The following is an 18,994-nucleotide window of genomic DNA, read 5'->3' as shown; positions in this document are numbered from 1 at the left end:
TGACTGTATTACAAACGTCACCCACAGTTAATATCTTTGTATTTGTACAAACTGTAGTCTCAGACACAGAAATGGCTCAAAATACAGCCCAAAATCAGGATTTCAATTTATATTCAAATTGTAATAATAAAACATTTATTACAGTCGCGATGTAAAATTAATTATTTTTTTTACGAAATTTTGTGTTAAATATTGAAAATACATGTTTCGCTCTTATGAAAATTTAAGAGATATCCTAATCCTTTAACTGTTTTTAAAAAATATGCACACGTGTCTCAAGAACAAAGACATGATCAAAGTAATTGATAAGATCGATTGAGAGATAATCGTTGAGCTATAATAACTCGGTTCTTGAAATATTGAACACCAATGAATTACATCGAGTTTGGTTTTCAAACTAAGCAAAAAACCCTTAAAATAATCATTCGTCGAAACCGATTAAATATTTTGTAAAATATTTCAAAGATATGCAAGTTGAATGAGTAAAAAACATTTTGGTTAAAACATTTTATCACACTTGGTATCCAATATTTTGGTATTTGAAATACACATAAAATGCTTCAACAATGCATATTATAAATAGTAGAAATGATAAGTAAATGCAATAAATAAATAGATACGAATTTGTTTATGAATGTTTAGAAATCAACAACTCCTACGTCACTCATTCTTCTCATTTGTAACGATCAACTAGAATATTTTGATTTATACAACTCATAGTACAAACTCATTTCAACTTAAGACTTATCTCTTGCCTAATTGAAATTGTGACCTCACAATGCACATAATATTTAATGTCTCTTATGTCAAGATTACAAACACAATTTTAATGTTTTTGTGTAAAAACTTTACTCAACTAAACTTTGAAATTCAACTCTCAGGTAAATTTGAATGATAGTTTTTGAAAATTTAATCCTTTACAGTGTATTTATCTCTCAAATGCATCCTCACACATTGGATTTGCTCTTGTTCTAGCTCATTTCTTCATATAGGTTGCTAAGGCTTTGAATTTTCTTCCAAAGCTTGTATTTGATCTTCAATATGTATTTTTATGCTCCAACAATGATATATATGTTAGATACAAAAATATTACTATTTGGAAAGTTTATGTTTTTTTTCTGATATTGAAACGGTCATTTCCGTCTTGCTGACATTTTCCCGAGCATAAACTGATCATTCAATTTTGCTCTTGCTAAATTGGTCAACTTGTTCAGTTTTGGTCTGCTCAACTGGTCAACTGATTAAGTTTTTCTCATATGCTAAACTGGTCAGTTTAGCTCCACTACTCAACTGAACCTGGTCAACTGCTCAACTGAACCAACTGATGAGGTTCGCTGAAATCAGCAAAGTCTACACAGAACTCACATCTCCATCGTCATTTATCAACATCTAATCTGATTCAGACTTTGACCTGTGAATATGATTTGTAGATCACCGTCTTATCTTCATAACGCATATTGAATCGTTTCATTTGGATTACCGAGCTGATCAAGCTGACAAAAAAACTGCAACTGTTAATGCTTAACTGATTGTTGTTTTTGTGCAATCATTTTGGTTTTGCAACCATAATTTGCCTAGATAACATTTGATTTAGCCCAACTGACGTGAAATACGACTTGTCCCAAATTGAATTTTATGTTTAGTCGTCTTAACAGATAGTCATTTGCATCACCGAACTGCGAAATATAATTGAAACGCTGAAGCTTGTCAAATTTTCATTTTGGCTAAATTCGAGTTTCAGCTTTCATCTTGAATTAACAACTCCACAGTAGTTGATTGTATTATCAAAATCAAGATTGATTATATTTCTCAACCTGATGTGATCCGCTGGAAAGGGGTGAGCCGGGTAAGGAGCTCCAATCGGATCAAATCAACAATTTATAATGTTTTGGGAATTTTGAACGAAGACAATGGCTTGAATGACACCTGCAAACAATGAAAAGAACTCGTGAATGGGCGCCGGAGGGGTTTCCGACGTAGCCACTCCGATGATAAAGTCAGAAGTTTTTTGATGATGAACTTCGAACAATATTCGAGGAGAAATACGTAGAGTGCTTAAAGTTCAAAGGTTTTTTCAGGATCCTTTAATGATATTAATACCTGCTATTTATAGGTAAGGAATGGGTAGTTACCTTGATTCCTGCGTCACCTATTAAGTCGGTTTACCATACTAGCTTCTGATGACTTCTCGGACACTCCAAGCCCAAATTGTTCTGACAGATGGGATGGCCTGTAATGATTGCACTCGAGTGTGGTGCACTTATCGAGATGGTGCTATTCTCGAGATTGCCCAAGTGGTTAGCAACCGGGAAACTTACCAGGAAAGATGAGAAGGACCCGGTCCACTTTACGAGGACCCGGGCTAATAACTGAAAACTTCAACCGGTCGGGTAGACTTACCTGGACGCTCCTACCCGGATCCTAATGGGGGTATCACCACCCATCCCTAAAATAGTCGGGCTAGAGCTTGACTCGCTGTCCCGATTCAATCCTTCCTGTTTACTCTTGGATGGTCATGGCGAATAAATACGAAGCGAAGGAATTCCATCTAAGTGCCTTACATCCCATACTTCGAATTCCTCAATATCTGCCAATTACTATTTCCAAGGAAATCAATCAAACACATCATTACTCCTGCATGAGTAAGGATACCGCCGAAAAATCTCTTCATATGTTGAGGTAATGATGAGCCTGCTCCCTCGATATCCATACATGTCTTTTCATCTGTTGGCCCATTTTCCCAGACTTTTCTGATCGTTCGATTGGATTCAAATCCACGGTAGAGATTGATTACCGTTCGTTTATATAATGGGTTGCTTGCTTCCTTTTTTAGCCCATCCAGTAATTCTATTTTCAAAGCATACAATGGCAGGTCCCAGCAGTTCCAAAGCTCCTGATATGGCGGAAGAGTTTATGCAAACCGCTTTTGCAAAGAGCAAGTCTGAACTGGAAGATAAGGTCTTCCATCAAATCCTTCATTACTGGAGGGAACTACAAGGGCTCGAGCTTATACATGAGTGGGAGGAGGCTATCACTGCTCAACTGGTGGCTAAACTGGCCAAATATCGGGAACGCTTGCAGATTCCTGATGAGGAAAATCTCTTTGAAGACCGCTACATCCTTCAACTTATGCTTTACAAGGAGAGGAGGATCCTGCATAGGCTTCTCTCCTCGGATGGCTTTGCCAAGGCGTTTACCGGTAGCTCGGTGAAGACCCTGCTCGCTGCATGGATGAAATCTGTTGAAAAGGAGTTTTGTAATGTAGCGGGTAGACCCTTCCCGAATGAATAAAATCTTGTCCTATTTTATTCCCCTTGCTTGCACTTTAATACTATTATTATTATTTTCTCAACTAATAATCAATTCTTAAAAACGAAATCTAAAAACCCTCCAGATATAAGATAGGGTATTCCAGCCTCGAGTTCTTAGGTGATAAAATACCGGGCTCGGGATACCCGGGTAATAAAACAAAATGCCATAGTAAAATAGCTTTCCACATGGAAACGCTCGCATGGGGAGGATATACCCACACCTCCTAGGTTATGATGATGATGTGACCTCGATAATTGAAACCACATTTTTGACTACCCGGAACAATTTACGAGGCATACCCTAATCATCCACGTGTGTGAATTCAATAATGGGTATTTAATGCTGGAAACACTTCAACTGGTCGTGACCCTTTAACTTCTTTTATCCTCTGCATCACGCATCTATAAATAAGATAGTAACTTTATAGGGGAATCACCCATTCAATATGTCTAGCTCCAGCGATTGTAGTAGTGCGGTCTCCTCCCTTGGTGAGTATAGCCAAATACCTGTGGCACTGCGTCCTTATGTGAAGACTCTTGCCAAATACGGAGTTTTGAGCCCGGGTGTGAATCCTTGGGCTTTTTAGAACCAAGGTGCAGATCATTAGGCCGGGGAGCATGTCCCGGGACTTGGGAATGGTCGAGGTGTGTGGCCCCGAGCCAGGGTGTAGTGCCCTGGGCTTTTTAGAACCAAGGTGCGGAGCCTTGGGCCGGGGAGCATGTCCCGGGACTTGGGAATGGTCGAGGTGTGTGGCCCCGAGCCAGGGTGTAGTGCCCTGGGCTTTTTAGAACCAAGGTGCGGAGCCTTGGGCCGGGGAGCATGTCCCGGGACTTGGGAATGGTCGAGGTGTGTGGCCCCGAGCCAGGGTGTAGTGCCCTGGGCTTTTTAGAACCAAGGTGCGGAGCCTTGGGCCGGGGAGCATGTCCCGGGACTTGGGAATGGTCGAGGTGTGTGGCCCCGAGCCAGGGTGTAGTGCCCTGGGCTTTTTAGAACCAAGGTGCGGAACCTTGGGCCGGGGAGCATGTCCCGGGACTTGGGAATGGTCGAGGTGTGTGGCCCCGAGCCAGGGTGTAGTGCCCTGGGCTTTTTAGAACCAAGGTGCGGAGCCTTGGGCCGGGGAGCATGTCCCGGGACTTGGGAATGGTCGAGGTGTGTGGCCCCGAGCCAGGGTGTAGTGCCCTGGGCTTTTTAGAACCAAGGTGCGGAGCCTTGGGCCGGGGAGCATGTCCCGGGACTTGGGAATGGTCGAGGTGTGTGGCCCCGAGCCAGGGTGTAGTGCCCTGGGCTTTTGTTTCTTCCCGGAATGTGAGAGATGAGAATACAACATTTCTGAGAAAAACAAATCTTTCATTTTCATCTTTTGGCAAATAGATTACATCTGTCAAGTATAATATTGCTTTAAATTAAATACATTCCAGGGTCTTTTGAGAGGGCGTCCTTGTGCATCCTCTAGATAAAAAGATCCGGAGCTGACTCTCCGAGTGATTTTGTAAGGCCCTTCCCATTTTGCCTCTAATTTTCCCACTTCTCCCGCTGGATTGGCCTTTTTCATGACTAAATCTCCAATTTGAAAATCTCGAATTCGGACCTTCTTATTGTAAGATTTCATCACTCGACTTCTGTATGATTCCATGCGGATAAATGCCCGGTCTCTTTTTTCCTCGACTAAATCCAACTCCCTGGCTCTGCTTTCATTATTATCACGTGGGTAAGATTCTACCCGAGGAGAAGTCTCGCCAATCTCAACTGGGAGGACTGCTTCCGAGCCGTATACGAGGCTGAAAGGGGTTTCCTGAGTCGGTACCCGCGGAGTAGTTCTGTAGGCCCAAAAAACACTGGGTAATTCTTCAACCCAATCCTTCCCCTTACCCTGAAGTCTCGTCTTCAACGCCTGTACAATGATCCTATTGACAACTTCTGTCTGACCATTTGCCTGAGGATAAGCCACAGAGGTGAAGGATTGAGTGATCTTCATTTCTTGGCACCAAGAAACAATTCCTTTGCCTTGGAATTGTCTGCCATTATCTGAGATTAATCTCCGGGGCACTCCAAATCGGCATACAATATTTTTCCACAAGAATTTCAATACCTCCGTTTCAGTAATTCTGGCCAAAGGTTCAGCTTCCACCCATTTGGAAAAATAATCGACTGCTACTAATAAGAATTTCTTCTGAGCTCGGGCAAGCGGGAAAGGACCTACAATGTCCATGCCCCATTGATCAAAAGGGCAGGATGCCCAAATAGGCTTCATAAGAGCAGCCGGGCTGTGTTTGAAATTTGCATGATGCTGACAGCCTTCGCAGGTTTGAACCACCCGAGCTGCGTCTTGACCCAGGGTTGGCCACCAAAATCCTGCGAGCATGGTTTTTCGGGCTAGAGACATTCCTCCGAGGTGCTCCGCGCAACATCCTTCATGAATTTCCCGTAGTACATAATCTACCTCCTTTTTAGGCAAGCATTTTAAAAGAGGCCCCTGAAATGATCTTTTATACAAGATTGCGTTTAAGAGAACAAACCTGGGAGCTTGTCTCTTAATTTTCCGAGCTTGCCCTCTGTCCTCGGGTAGTACACCTTTTTCAATAAATCTAATTAAGGGCGTCATCCAAGAGTTTTCGGGCTCGGGTATCCCTTCCTCGTCAGTCGAGAGGATCAAGCGGGAAACATGCAATACCTCCCGGGTGCTTACTTCACTTAGGGATGCTGCCATTTTTGCTAGAATATCTGCTTCGTCGTTTTCTTCTCGGGGGATTTGTTCAATACTCCAATCCGAAAAGCCTTCTGCTCGAGCTCTGATAAGCTGTAGATATTTCAGCATCCTATCATCTTTAGCTTCATACTCACCCTTTATCTGTTGTGTTATAAGTTGTGAATCGGAATATATAATTATCCGGGAAGCCCCCAATTCCCGAGCAGCTCGTATTCCAGCTAGCACAGCCTCATACTCGGCCTCATTATTAGTTACTCGGGAATCAATCCTTATTGCCAATTTGATTTTTTCTCCCGGGGGGGATATCATTACGACTCCTACTCCACATCCCGCAAGGCTAGACGCCCCATCCACAAAGACTCTCCACACTTCCTCTCTACTGGGCTGGACCATCTCAGATAAAAAGTCTGATAAAGCTTGTGCTTTGATAGCCATTCGTGGTTTGTACTCGATATCGTACTCCCCCAATTCCACCGTCCACTTAATCATTCGCCCGGATACCTCAGCATGAGTCATGATTCTACCAAGAGGGCTGTTGGTAAGAACCACTATTTTATGCGATAAGAAGTAAGGTCTTAGCTTCCGAGCAGTCACGATCAAAGCCAATGCAATCTTTTCTACCTCGGTATACCGGAGCTCGGGCCCTCTTAGAGCGTGGCTAACATAATAGACAGGCTTCTGATCAGAGCCTTCTTCTTTGATTAACACCGAACTGACAGCATGCTCTGTAGAGGATAAATACAAGAATAATCGCTCCCCGGGCTCGGGTTTTACTAATACCGGGAGTTCTGCAAGGTGGGCTTTCAAATCCTGGAAGGCTTGTTCGCATTTATCGTTCCATCCGAAGTGTTGGGCCTTTCTCAAGACTTGAAAGAAAGGATAACTTCTGTGTGCTGAACGGGATATGAATCGAGAAAGGGAAGCAATCCTTCCCGTCAACTTTTGCACCTCTTTTACAGACTGGGGAGAGGGCATACATAAGACAGACTTCACCTTCTCCGGATTTACCTCAATTCCCCGATCTGTAACCATGAATCCCAAAAATTTGCCACTTTTTACGCCAAAAATGCATTTGGCCGGGTTAAGCTTGATCCCATGTTGCATGAGGGTGGCAAAAGTTTCCTGTAGATCATCAATAAAAGTAGTGACTTCCCGGGTCTTGCTTAAGATATCATCCACATAGACTTCCACGTTCCGCCCCAGCTGCTTCTCGAATACTTTGTCCATAAGACGCTGATAGGTAGCCCCTGCATTCTTCAACCCGAAAGGCATTACAATATAACAAAATGTACCTCCCGAGGTGACGAAGCTAGCTTTATCTTGATCTTTTTTGGCCAAGGGGATCTGATGATACCCCTGGTATGCATCCATAAAGCTCAGCAGCTCATAACCCGAGGTGGAATCTACCAGCTGGTCAATCCGGGGCAGCGGATAATGATCTTTGGGGCATGCTTTGTTTAGATCGCGGAAGTCTACGCACATGCGCCATTTGCCAGTGGATTTAGGTACTAAAACCACGTTGGAAAGCCAGGTAGGGAATTGAATTTCCCGAATATGCCCCGCCTTCAGGAGCTCCTTTACTTGCTCTGATATGACTTTGTCCTTTTCAGGACCAAAGTGCCTCTTTTTCTGCTTTACGGGGTGAGACCCCGGGAGGATGTTTAAATGATGCTCCGATATAAAGGGAGAAATCCCCGTAAGCTCCTGCTGGGACCAGGCAAACACATGAATGTTAGTTTTTAAACATTTAATTAAACTCACCCGGGTGGTCATGCTGAGATCCCGAGCCACCCGGATTTGCTGTCCTGGCCCAATCTCCACCGCCTCCTGCTCTTCTTCGGCCACAAAGTGTATCTCCCCTTTCTCCACTATCCTTCCTCCTGTCTCACCTATCTTAGCCCTCTTCCCCTCCTTCTTAGATCTGTTTTTATCCGCCCGGACCGCTTCCACATAACACTTTCGAGAAGAGGGTTGATCTCCCCGGACTTCTCCTACCCTTGCTCCCACAGGAAATTTTATTTTCTGGTGGTAGGTAGACGCTACAGCCCTTAACTCATTCATGGCCGGCCTCCCAAGGATGATGTTATACGATGATGGGGAGTCCACCAGAGTAAAAGAAGTCATCACTGTCTTCTTGAGATCGTGAGAGCCCAGGGTTAAAGGTAAAACAATCTCCCCTTCTGGATAAACCACGTGCCCGGCGAAGCCGAAAAGAGCAGTTTCCACTGTTTCCAGGTGATAGCCCTGTAAATCCATCTGCTCAAAAGCATCCTTGAAAATTACATTCACAGAACTGCCTGAATCCACGAAAACCCGCAGAATGTCATAATTCGCCACTCGGGCTTGGATCACCAAGGCATCGTTGTGGGGTAGATTCACCCCTCTCAGGTCCTCCGGGCCGAAACTGATGATTGCCTCACTCTTCCTCAATCCTTCCACCTCCAAACATTCTCTCATACTCCTTGACTTCCTCGCCCGATTGGAGTCTCCATCAGTAGAGCCTCCAGATATCATCTTAATCGTTCCTACAACCGGGGGTGACTTCTTTCTTTGCTCGGGTTCAGGCCCCCTTCTTCTTCCAGCTTCGATTCTAGGATTGCTTCTCACACCCTCTCCCCGAGAACTAGATCCGGGCTGCCGGGACGTCCATGGCGGCACCCTAGACATTGGTGTATGGATAATAGGCTTTGGGAGAGAAGGCGCACCATAATTTCCCTTCAGAACTTTGCAATCCTCAGTATTATGGTATCCCAATTTGTGAAGAGCACAAAATCCCTTTTTCTCTGGCCGAGTCAGTTGATGATCCGGGGCCAAATCCCTACTACATTCTTGCACCTCCCTCTCTCGGGCGATCTTCAGAGGCACATGATGAGAGAAATGCCCTGAATTGCCCCTCTTTTGTCCCCTCTCCTCGGGTTTAGATACCCGGTCTCCTCTTTCTTTCCTCACCGCTTCTCTCTTTTGTTTCTGAGCTTCCTCCATATTTATGTACTTCTCTGCCCGGGACAACAGGTCCTCAAAATCCCCGGGCACCTTTTTGGTTAGTGATTTGAAGAATTCACCCTCTCTCAAACCCTGGGTGAAGGCAGTAGTCTTGGTTTCGGTGGCACAAGACGGGACGTCTAGAGCCACTCTATTGAATCTTCTGATGTAAGCCCGCAAATTCTCCTCAGGGCTCTGCTTTACCTCAAAAAGACTGAAGGCGGTCTTTTTGTACTTCTTACTACTACTAAAATGGTGTAAGAATACCTTCTGGAAATCTCGGAACGACTGAACGCTTTGAGGGGTCAAACCCTCAAACCATCTCTGAGCAGAATCCACCAGAGTTGTCAAGAACACCTTGCATTTGATTCTATCCGTGTAGCAGTGTAACATGGCCATATTCTCGAACCTGGCTAGATGCTCTTCCGGGTCCGCGTTGCCATCATAATCTTTTATTTTGGCAGACTTGAAGTTCCCAGGAAGAGGTTCCTGAACAATGATATCAGCAAATGGACATCCCTTTGCCGCGACCCGGGCAGAGCTGCGACCCTCCATCTGTCCCTCTAGGACCTTCATTTTTTGCTTTAAATCTTTCAACTCCTCTGCTGTAGTCGGAGCCCTTGACCCGGCACTATAATCTACACTCTCTTCACTCCCTTCCTCCTCCTCCTTCCGCCCCTGCTCCTGCTCTTGTTCCTGCTCCTGCTCCTGTTCTTGCTCTGGTGGCGGGTCACGTCGAGAAACTTCTTTCCGGGACATAGCATGAACCATTGCATCAGCCATCATTTTTTTTAATTCCTCTCGCGTCATGGTTACAAGATTCTGGTCGGTATTATTAACATTTACTTGTCTTGAAGATTGTCCCCCGTCCCCCTGGGCCCGGGAGTTATCTTGGTTTGTTCTCCTGGTACGAGCCATATCAACACCTCGAACTCAATATATTTCCCACAGACGGCGCCAATGATGTGATCCGCTGGAAAGGGGTGAGCCGGGTAAAGAGCTCCAATCGGATCAAATCAACAATTTATAATGTTTTGGGAATTTTGAACGAAGACAATGGCTTGAATGACACCTGCAAACAATGAAAAGAACTCGTGAATGGGCGCCGGAGGGGTTTCCGACGTAGCCACTCCGATGATAAAGTCAGAAGTTTTTTGATGATGAACTTCGAACAATATTCGAGGAGAAATACGTAGAGTGCTTAAAGTTCAAAGGTTTTTTCAGGATCCTTTAATGATATTAATACCTGCTATTTATAGGTAAGGAATGGGTAGTTACCTTGATTCCTGCGTCACCTATTAAGTCGGTTTACCATACTAGCTTCTGATGATTTCTCGGACACTCCAAGCCCAAATTGTTCTGACAGATGGGATGGCCTGTAATGATTGCACTCGAGTGTGGTGCACTTATCGAGATGGTGCTATTCTCGAGATTGCCCAAGTGGTTATGCAACCGAGAAACTTACCAGGAAAGATGAGAAGGACCCGGTCCACTTTACGAGGACCCGGGCTAATAACTGAAAACTTCAACCGGTCGGGTAGACTTACCTGGACGCTCCTACCCGGATCCTAATGGGGGTATCACAACCCAACAGTAGTTGATATTTTACTAAATTACCTAAAACCAATATTTAATTAAAAGTTTTATTTATACGAAAACTCCATGTGAAAAATCGAAAATACACTTTACGTAATGAAAATTAATTTTTTTTACCATTATGTAATTCATAGAGTTTTTTTATACGAAATTCCATGTAAAATATCTAAAACACACTTTATCTAAAGAAAATTTAAATTTATTTTATTATTTACATATTCCTTTTAAAAAATTATTTCTCATATTTAAAATTTATTTATTTTTCTTTAATGTATATAATTATTTGGATTTTGAATTTTTTAAAAATTATTTTAGTAGTATAAATTTTATTATGATTTATTTTTTGTTTGAAAAATATGAATATAATTATATTGAAAAATCAAGTTATCATATGACTTAATTCCATAAGAAACCAAGTACATAAATCCTATGTACCATCATCAAATTGTTAAATGGCCGAGCTCGAGTTCGAAAATAAGCTTGCGAGCTTAGGAGTCGAATATTCTTAAGCTCGAGCTCGGTTCGATAATCTTAATGAACAATCTTAAACAAGATTTTTACTGATCCGAGCTCTGAATAGCTCGCGAGTAGCTTGACTCATTAACATCCCTACAAATAAATATATTTTCTTATAGATTAACAAAATGACATTTTCGCACATTTCATATATTCTTTTTAAAAATTGGTCTCATAGACGCTCATTTGCGTGTGTTCCAACAATCGGATTAGCAAGAAAAAATCGTGCAACTTCTATAAACACACAAGGTCCGAGATGTCTATTTAATTTTCATGCCTATGAAAAAATCGTTCAATTTCTATAACACAACTTCTAAAACAATCAGCTTCTGGTCAAGCTGATGCTCCAATTGAAAATTCAGTTGAACCATCCTGCAGTTTGCCTATAGATCAAACTGTAAGAAGATTGTCTCCATCTTCCCAATCAGAAGTCATTCCACCTCCTTCTGCACTAGAAATTTCTCTTGCAAATGGGACGAGGAGCAGCTTGAGGAAGTCATAGGTGAACTACCTACATTCCAGCCAATTTTTGAACTTCTTACAATTCCAGAGGTAGTTCTTGAGATTTTTATGCCAAAAGAAGTCAATCCTAACAGGGTCAGCTAGCTAAGTTCTGGTGGGGTCGTCTAAGGGCTAGGAACGAAAGAAACCTAGGGTCGAACAAGCTAGGGTTCAAAGTAACATGTGCATAAAAATTCAGTAGGCATTCTAAGCAATTTCGAGGGTCTTAAATGGTTAGATTTGGGTGGTATATGGTTTAGTTAGGTGTTATTAAGCTTTGTTTCATGTTTGGTAAAGTTTGGTAAAGTTTCGAGTCAATACGAGTCAAAACCGAGATGTACGTCTAAGTTTAAAAACGAATTGGAAAATTAGTCAAGAATCTTAAGTTTACGTCTAAGAAATATTTATGGGTGTATTTTAAGGTAATATGTTAAGCTTGAAATGATTTGGGTCGTCATTTCAAGGTCTAAGGATAAATATGGAAAGTTATAGTTTCAAGAGCAAAATAGTAATTTTACACCTGAAAAATGTTAGACGTCTTGGCAGAGCCCTGAATGCTGTAATAATTATTAAAATGTTTATGAAATTTTATGATGAAACGTTAATGTTAAAAGACATGTTGTATGTTTGGTTTTTAAAAAAATGATTTATATATGCATAAATTTTTATAAGTGATGGAAATGTAAATAGTTGAAGAAGGTGAGTTGATACGATGATATGTAAGGTCAATACTCAGTTGACGGATGAGAATGTCGCTGATGTCCCCACCACCCGGTACCCGTGGTAATACGTAGATAAATCCATCTACATACAGCTAATACGAAAGTCATTATTGAGGATCAAAATTCAATAAAAAGATAAGTGTATATGTATATAATGAAAACAAATACGATATGATAAGTTTTAAAAAGAAAATGTTAAAGTTTATATTAATGAAAAGCTGTTTTATTAAAAGAATTTTCATTGTTGCTTGTGAATGTATATGTATTACTTGTTATCATGATTAAAGTTTGCTGAGTCTAGGTGTGATCGATGCAGGCGAGCATGAGATTGATGTTAATGGAGGTCTTGATTATTGATCTTGCTAGACTGAAAGTCCACATAACCCGAAGACCGTCGCTAGTTTTCAGCAAATAAAGCTATGTTTATGATTTATGATTCTTAAATATTTTTATGATTATGACATTTTTTAAAAGTTTTTTAGAGATGTTAGAGTTACGTTTATTTTTGTAATAATGTAAATTTAGGTTGGTTAACGTTTTATGACTTTATATTTTGAATTAATTTCTTTTGGATTTATAAATAATAGTGCGTTGGTTTATTTTTAAATAGTGCAAAATATTTATATTTTAAGTACTTACTGTTTCGGCCTAATGAATTAGAAAAAAAAAAATTTCTAGTACTTTTTAAGAAAACGAGTAGTAGATGTTTCAGTTGCCATCCAAGATTAATAGTGGAAGTACTCAACTGCCCGCTGTGGTTGACAAGGAAATGAGTCAATCAAGCAAGCAATCATAAAAATGGAGACTCTAGAGAACCTCATAAATTAACTGATCAGAAGAGACAAATTGAATCATCCAGCAAGCACTCAAGTAGCCACATAGATTCTTATCATGGATAGTGTTGGCTTATCATTTAATCTACTAGCTTCTTCATTGTACATATTCTGTTGCAGTTACATGACTTCAGTTTTTCTAACCATATGTGTCGATTTGTCAAACACAAAAAATAGAGAATTATCTATTAAACTTCAATTTCTCTCTCTCTGTATGTATACCTTTAAAATTATCTATTATTCATTTATTCTCAAGCTATCAAAAGCCAAACTGATAATCAAATCAGAAGCACACACTTAAGAGTTTATATCAGATCATCAAGGATCGTTTGTGCGAGAATTTTCGATCTGAAATACTTGTAATCTTACCATAAAATTTTATTGATTACGTTTTGTTAAGTTTGTGAAATACTAGGAGTTTCAGTTATGCAATGATAGGACCTACTGAATCATTTTTGTATTCAAACTGTGTCAGTGAGCTTCTTTTCATGCAGTACCCGACTGCTAGCTTATTGACATCTAACCGACGAGAATCATGTTTTAGTGCTGCTAAGCCCAACCAAAATTGTTGAGACTATTTATTCTACCCCTAATCTCCAATCCTAACATTATCCATGTTTTAGATGTCAAAACTTCAAAAGACGTCTCACATCAACTAAACATATTGTTTTACGTGAATTATTTATAAAAAAAACACACACTTTGCAAATAAATGAATATGAATAAGCTTTCATTTTTTTTCCCTGAGCAAGGGTTGGGAGATGGTTATAATTAGATTCAGAACCTACCACTTTTTTTCTATATTTGGAAGTGGTGATGCCTTCTTGACCAAGGGATTGGCGGCAGTTGAATAATAACTTTCATCAAAGATACAGAGTAAAATTTCATCATTCAAATCTTTTATTTTTCCCCTTCAAATTTTAGATCAGACTTTAATTACGAGTGACTAAACACCCTTCACACCTAGATACAAATCAAGGTTCAATACTTGAACGAAGCACACTCCCTGAGCACTGAAGCACAAGCCTAATGAACTTCAAAAATCAAAACACTCCAGACACTCTATTAGGGGACCTCAAACACAAAAATGAGAATTCGAGTTAAAATGCAAAGTAATAGTCATTCATTTTTGCTTACAGACTAATACCTTTTTATTTTATTATCATTAGATAGTTCGAAGTTTATGTTGAATGATGTGCTTCAAATTTTTCCAAACATCTAGATTCTAGAATGTTATCCATTTTCACACGTCCGGTGTGGCTCGCACCCTCATGCGTGTTCTACGCTTACACTCTATGACAACCATATGCCTTCTGTGTCCTAGGCCTACAATAGCTATGTCACTCACCTTTGGTGACGGTCCCGCAAAAAACCAGAAAATTTTATCATTCAATTTTCTTATAATTAAATGACTACTGTTAAACCTAACCATCTTCCGGAAACGTATCAACACCAATGAGAAATTAATTTCAAATGAAAGTTGGCTTCTCTGAATCCATTTCTTGTTAACAATACAAGAAACTCTTCTGTAAAGAGACGTTTTTTTCCCTTTTTCCCACTTAAATAGTTGGCCTTTTAAATGAAATGTTCCTTTCATTAGATGTGGGCGATATTCAAAGAGGGGTAGGGCCAGACTCATAGCCACGTCATTTATGAAAATTCATAATTCTTGCTCAGTCCCAAGAGAAAAGCTATTCTAATGGAAAGATTTTAGCCAAATAACACTAACACCATAACAATCCAAGATCATAAATAATCTTAAAGTGGATTGGGATTTCCTACGTAGTATGCTCTTGGGGATTGGTTTTCCTAGTAGATTTGTTTCTTGGGTTATGGAGCATGTTACGACTACTTCCAACTCAGTTTCGGTTGATGACGATATTTATGGGCATTTCAAGAGGTTTGAAAGTGGCCCACTTTCTCCCTTTCTATTTACCATCTGTATTGAATATCTCTCTCGCCTCATCAGGAGGGACACTATTTACTCTGATTACCAATATCATCCACTTTGTTAGAAGACTGATACTCCACATTTCGCCTATGCTGATGATCTTTATTCTCGAGAGCAGATAGCCCTTTGGTTAATGTCCTCTCGAGGTGTTTGCTTGAGTTTGGGAACTGTCTTGGGCTAATCACTTTAAGTCTAATATTTATATTGCCAAGATTTATGACATCACTTGCTCTGATCTTCTAGGTATCACAGGGTTCTCAGCAGGAGCTTTCCCCTTCAGATATCTGATTATTCCTCTAGCTGTTGAAGGTCTGTGCTCTGATTTTAGTACTCTTATGGATTGCATTACTTCTTGTCCGCACTCTTGCCCTCCAATTATCAAGAACATCTCATGATTAGGGATGAGCTTTTGGCTAGTATAGACTCTTCTGATCTTGCAACTTCGTGGCTGACTCTTGGTTTTCACACCACTCATTGGCTTCTACCAGGGCCTATTAGTTCTTCAGACCTCTCCGACAGATTGTTCTGTAGGATTCAGTGGTATGCCGTTCATATCATAGTTGTCAAAGGTGACCACCTCTCGCCTCAAGCCACCAGGCGCGGGCGTTGCGCCTGGGGCAATCCCAAGCACAACAATTTACAAAGGCGAGCTCAGGCGCGCGCCTGGGCTCGCCTTGGAAGGGCTCTCGGGCGCGCCTAAGTGTGTTTTTTTTTAATTCAGTGACAGAGAAGTTGCATTTTCAAAAAATGCAACTTCTCTGTTTTTTTTAAATATTAACTTAAAATGTAAAAAGCCCAACCCAAACCCAAACCCTAGTAGCCCAGTTAACAAATTAAACAACAGAAAATGCAACATCTCTGTTTTTTTAATATTAACTTAAAATGTAAAAGGACCAACACAACCCCAAACCCTAGCAGCCCAGTTAACAAATTAAATAACAGAAGGGGAAGAGAGCTGTACAGACTGCAACAGAATTACAGAAGCCAACAACGTGACAACGTGTTACTTATTATTATGAACTTATTAATTATTTGTTGTTTTGTGTGACATTGTGACTTAATAATTTCATATTTTAATATTAATATATTATTCTAAGATAAATGTATTTTTTTTAAAAATTAAAAATGTGCGCCTTGCTTCGGTAAGGCGCGCGCCTCGCCTCGCGCCTTGCGCCTCAGGCTCCAGAGCCCTTGTGAGCCTCGATGCGCCTTGCGCCCTTGACAACTATGGTTCATATCTCACTCCAAAGCATGCTTTCACGCTTTGGCTTGGTGCGCAAGGAAGATGTGTCTTTTGTGCTGGATAAAAGTTGTAGCCTCTGTATTACAGGTGTTGACAGTCTGAATCATCTAGTCTTTGATTGTTATGTCAGCAAAAAACTATGAATACAAATCAAGAATTGGACGAGGATCAGATATGATATAAGCACACTCAAATGGTTCAAGAAATCATTCCGAGGTACTTTAGGCAATGTTGTAAATGGCAGGTGGCGATTGCGGGAGGTTCGGTGACCGCCTACCGCCACGGCGGTGCCCAGACAGTTGAATTTTTTAAGTATTTTTTTATAGATAATCATATATAATCACAAATAGTCAAATTTTTTATATAAAATGTGTAATTAAATAATGTTTAAGCACAAAGAAGATTCATATAATATAATATCATCTAGATAATGTGCAAATAAATATATAAATGCAAACTAACAAGATAATTAATAAAGATTCATTATCGTAGTAATGTTGTTATGCTAACAAAGTTTACTTTGTTCAAAAAACTAAGTTTAAATTTCAAAGTTTCAATCCATCATTAAAACAAGTACTAGAATAAACATAACTAATCTTCCAAATCATCTACATATGCACCATTTACTACATCCATAATCCTCTCATCATCGGACTCAAAATCAACATCTTCTTTATTCTCCTCCTCCGATGTATCTAAATCTTTATCAAGTTCTCTAATAGGGATGTTCCTTGCACTTCTCCTTAGTTGTACGCTTGTAGCACTTCATGCGCTCCCGAGGCCTCCGGTACCATTCTCCAAGTAAGTCCTACACCCGACTCGACCTTATCTTCATCACCATCATCAACAAGCCAACCTTGAGCTTCACCAGCTTGAGAGGATAGAAGCAAATCTCCACCCATTTCTCTTTTACTCTTCTTCTTCATAAGATTGGCATTGAATTTAACATATAAAAGATCATTCAATCTTGATGTCTCAAGCATGTTCCTCTTCTTAGTATGTATCTAAAAATTTTAAACCATTGTTATTTAAAAAAAATTGATAAATAACATAATTTATGAATTAGTTCTCAATATTTACCCCTTCAAATTGACTCCAATTTCTTTCACACCTCGATGACTACTTGTCAAAAAGATAAATATCATTGCCATTTTTTGTAAGTTTGGAATGTCACCGCCATAATTGGACCACCATCAAACTTAAAAAGCAAAGAGGAAAAAAAATAATTAAACCAAAGATGTGTAAAAAAAATACATGTACGGACATGAATGAAAATAAAGGATAAAGGATTTACTCGGATCAAAGTCATGGTAGACTTCCACCTTCTCATATGTCGCGACCGCCATTTTTCTTCCAAAGTTTCCAAATTTACTCTTAATACTTCAACAATTCATCATTAGCAATGGTAGATTGCATGTTCTCATCAGTGGGAAAAATTATCTCAACACAATTCAAAAACTCATTCATAACATTTGTGTCATATGATATGCTTGAATATTTGAAGTAAAAAAAAAAAGGATTCAACAAGTAAGATGCATGATACAAAGGACTATCAAGTCTACCCTAAGACTTCTCATCAATAATCTTCAAAATAGGGATGACATTTTCCTCTTTTTTGAAAGAATTTTTAATTTCTTCTTTGGCTTGTTTAAGAGCACCCGATAAAAAGGCCATTGAGGGCATCTTGTCACCGTCAACAAGACATAAAACTTTCACTTAAAGGGTGAAAACATTCAAAGCCAAAGAAACACCATTCCAAACAGATATAGTTGCTATTGTCGCTTCCGCCGCTTTCCCCCTCACACTACTCCTTAACTTTGTTTTGCTCCATTCATCGGATGTAAACATGAGTCTCAATTGATCTTCCTGGTCTTTGAAAATTTCCAAAGTAAAAAAGAAGTAGCAAATCTAGTACTCCTGGCCTCACAATCACTCTTCTTGGTATATTTCGTCATAATAGCCAAAGTTCTATGATGTGCATAGATGAATATAGTCAAGGCCTTTGCTTTCTCAAGAATTCCGCTAAACTTGAGTAGTTTTCCAATTGCTTCAAGCTTGAGGTTGATTGCATGAGTCGAACGAGAGGTCCAAAACATTTGAGGTTGTGTAACCTTCAATAAATCCGCCGCCGCCATATTGTTTGTGGGCCTGTGGCATTGTCCGTCACTACTTGAACAACATGTTGCGGGCTAATCTCAATTATATATTTTTCGACAAGGAATGAAGTGTCCTAGCTTGCAATTAACACACATATTCATAACGATTTTCCTCTTGTGATCGGTCCATGCATCGGTCATTATTGAACATCCATTTTTCATGGACTCTTCTTCATTTTTTTTAGAGAAAATTTGGTCTTCTCAACTTCTTGTTTCAAAACGGGACTCTCTTAAAAGATATAGACTTGGAGGTTTGTAGCACGGACCGAATTGGCCAATCGCCTCTACAAGTTGTCTAAAACTTTGATTGTCAATTGAACGAAAAGGCCACGTTTCATATATTCATCTAGCAACATACTCATACACATCATTTGTAAACTTTAACTTCAACGCATCATTTATGTTTTATTGTCTTGCCTTTGTTGGATCGATTGTGGATGTCCACTTTATCAATAGGCACGAGGTTCTTTGGCTT

Source organism: Primulina eburnea, chromosome 10 (genome assembly GCF_022965805.1).
Source record: "Primulina eburnea isolate SZY01 chromosome 10, ASM2296580v1, whole genome shotgun sequence".
NCBI classification, from domain to species: domain Eukaryota; kingdom Viridiplantae; phylum Streptophyta; class Magnoliopsida; order Lamiales; family Gesneriaceae; genus Primulina; species Primulina eburnea.
This window is presented reverse-complemented; position numbering follows the sequence as displayed.